Raw genomic sequence first — 3447 nt, 5'->3', positions numbered from 1 at the left:
AATAGAAACCCAAATATAGCATTTGCACTTATACAGGATGATAATGAATTAGAGAAACCTTCAATTGTGACAGAAGTAAAACAAAATGGATCTCAAGATCAACATCAGATTATAAGACAGGATCAAGCTCGGTGCATTCAGCCGACCGCATAATACGGCCATTCAACACAAAGTTCAATACCAAAAGCGAAAACACACAAGGACAGCCAACTATGGAGCCATAATAAGCTTACTAACATGTGGCGTAATTCATCTGCCCCGATACAAACAAATTGTGAGATATATGGAATACAATAATTTCTGCACTCAAGCATCCTGGAAGTGCAATACATGTACAGCAAGACGAAATCACCTTGATAGGCATAGGAGCAGTTGTGAATTAGGAGAGGCCCCATCTAATAGCACACCCAAGATGTGCTAGGAGGCTGTCAAGAACTGTTCTGTGCGGGACCCAAGAATGCAAAACATAAAGCCAGGGGAACTGCTTAAAGCAATTGAGATCACAATACAGGAGAGGAATTTGAAAAAAAGAATAGTGATAAATAAGAGACGCTAAGTCTCTGGTAATCAGGCTGCCATCATAGCAAGAGTAGCTCAGAAGGTAAGACTGATACTTTCATATATTGTGGAAAGACAGAAAGCAAATTCGTATAATGCTTGGTCTTTCTGAAGAATCCTACCTACACAGTATCAAAGAAATAGAGTTTAAATCATCCCAAGACATGGATGCAATTATCATTATTTATTTGATATTCCTAGATCATGCGTATGTTTCTTTGTGCTGATGGCACTGCCTATATCCGAGAGTATCTCCTTCAATTATAGAGACTGCCGAGTCACATACTGGCACTAGCGGAGCCTCGTGGAGGTGAAAGAGGACCACGCTCCCCCTTTCTGAAAGTGCGGACATTGCAAAACTCTGTTATCCGTTGCTAAACTCTGTTGATCCTCCGAAACTCTGATCACACCCCAAGACAACACAAGGGACCTAGAATTGATCAGCTCATGTACTCGCGTCCAGCCCTCGAGTGTGTGTGCGTGCATGGGGAAATATCCCATTATATTAATTCAATGTGCATATTTGTATACTAACTGAATCCATTGTCAAATTTTCCAGGATTCGACCTTGGACTACCCTGGCTATTTCTAAGCCGTGCTCTCATTTGGCTCCCCTCTTTAATTTCTGACCATACTTTTGCAGCCGTCTAGATAAACCAGAGGGGACGTGACGCATCTCAGCTGACCTGTGCAAGTGCCTGCAGACAGCTGTTTGTGGAGCCAGTGGAGCCTGGTGAGCCATGAACCTGGAGCTCGTTGTCAGCCATCACGACCTGAATAGAGCCAAGAAAGTCCTCAGATGCAGACACATATTTAGGGCTCAAAAGGAATAGAAACCATGTGAGGTGCGTAGGTGAGGCCTGACCTGGTTATTGGAGCTGAGATGCGTGGTGACGACCGAAGCGACGCGACGGAGGGCCGATCCAAGGCGGCGGCGCCATGCGTAGAAGACGATGTATTCACGGGAGCGAAGGGAAATATCGGCGAGAGAGTGTGTGAGTCCTGGTTTGACCTATGTATCAGATGGAAGATGACCGAGATAGCCTTTCCCAGCAGTCTCTTCAAATCAAAGCCCAGTAGTGGAGCGCCGATGGATCTTTTGGCTCCAAAAAGAAAGAAGAGCAAGCAAGGTGCTAATAAGTGGATTCATTCAACTCCCTTGTCAATCAACTTCACAGGTGGCACTTCACTTGAACCTGACGCAAATAATCTCTGAGACGTATATTGCAAGTATAAATAAATTTATCTGTCTCGCTCGGTAAAACCAACTTGCCTTTAGTAAACCTTGTTAACAAATCTGGATCAAGAAACCAACCATTGATAAATCCTGATTGGCCTTGCTCTTCACCTTTCTTAAGCCATATAGACAGTTGTTTATGAAAATTAAGTAAAAAGTTAACTCTTTGATTGTGATTTTAAGCTAATTCGAAAAGAAACAAAAACATGCTTTGTCATTAAAAATGAAGAAATGGAAAATCAAATGAACAACAAAGTGAATGACAAAAAAAGGAATGCACATATGTGCATTAGAATCAAAGTAGCCAAAAGTGAAGCACGAAGACATTTTATTTGGGCCCAACATATCAGTAAACATATAGTGCACTTCATCTCTGTTTCGTACGGGAATCTAGTACTTATATGAAAAAAACAAACAAAAACCGCTACATGGAGTATCCGGAACCAGTACATACAGCGACTGTGCGAAAACTATGTTTGGGATACAAAGGGGATCAAAATGAAAGCTCAAGCAATCATCGCCATTCCCCATAAGAAATCTGCTCGCTCACAGCAATGCAGCTAGAATAAAAATTATATCTACACTAAGAATAGACATGTTACAGAGTTAAAAGTCGCCAAGAAGTGGATATATCTTTTGGAACTAACAATAGAAACAGAACCAAGATACAAAATTACAGACATGTGAATGAATCTTTCAGCACGACAATGTCAAATAGAGGCCATTTTCCCGCGTTTCATTGCGTATTCACCCAAAACACACATGGACACATGGAGACACACTGGATCCAACTTGTCTATTTAGTAAAAAGAAAGCAGAAGGATAGTCTGCAAAGAGAAAACACCACATCGCCAGAAATCAAATGCTTAAGCTTGAAAAGGTATTCTTCATCCATTATTTACAACTTATCCTACCAAGAAGAAACATTTAAACAAAGTACATCAGGCACTAAAAAATATAGGAGCAGCTATTCTAAAAATATGATGAAGATGTGTTAGAAATAACTCGCATAATATATACCATACAGAAAAATATACACCTACAATAAAATACTTTTAATTGGCTAACAATACAATAAAACAAAAGAGGGATAATCATTATGGATAAGAAAGATTAATAAACAAAAATTGACGGACGGTCAGAGAGAGAGAAGGGGAAATCTTACCGGCCGAAGGTGCCAAGGGAGTGAGACGAGGAGACACTCAGAAGCGGCACCGCTAGCCGGCAGCACCTCAAAGGCTGAAGCCAACCAACTGGACTCCCGACGCCCACCCGCCAAAACTTGGTCCTTTTGCCTGGGACACTGTACAACAGAAAAACATAAACTTGATCACACAGAACTGAGAGCAAGTTTCTTCGAACATTCGAAGGTTCCACGGGGCTTAAAAATGGTATTAGAAACCAATACGCTCGAGGAAAATGTAGAGGCAAACATGTAGATGATAGAAAGGATAATAAGGCACCTCTTTGTTCTACAATCCAGAAATGCTCATTCATAGTCGAGACCATCAACAATCATTCGTTTTTATTTGACCAACAAATATAAGATATGACAGTTTTGTAGGCAAGCACAAAAAGACCAGATTCCTCAACTTGTCAATTCAGATGCAATGGGAATGTCCTCGTGAGCACATATATAAATCACAGAGATC

The 3447-nt window shown here is 41.0% G+C and overlaps 1 long non-coding RNA gene across 1 annotated transcript; it reads right to left on the bottom strand.

Moving 5' to 3' along the window:
- Nucleotides 1–1058: 1058 nt before the first annotated feature.
- LOC119289684 lies at nt 1059–3068 on the bottom strand. Its single transcript, XR_005141577.1, has 3 exons — nt 2961–3068; nt 1424–1754; nt 1059–1331 (listed from the first exon to the last, which is right to left on the bottom strand). It is a non-coding gene; the product is annotated as an uncharacterized LOC119289684 (long non-coding RNA).
- Nucleotides 3069–3447: the final 379 nt, after the last annotated feature.

Source organism: Triticum dicoccoides, chromosome 4A (assembly GCF_002162155.2).
Source record: "Triticum dicoccoides isolate Atlit2015 ecotype Zavitan chromosome 4A, WEW_v2.0, whole genome shotgun sequence".
NCBI lineage: Eukaryota > Viridiplantae > Streptophyta > Magnoliopsida > Poales > Poaceae > Triticum > Triticum dicoccoides.
Note: the sequence above shows the minus strand (reverse complement) of the source record. Positions and strands in the feature narration are given on the sequence as shown.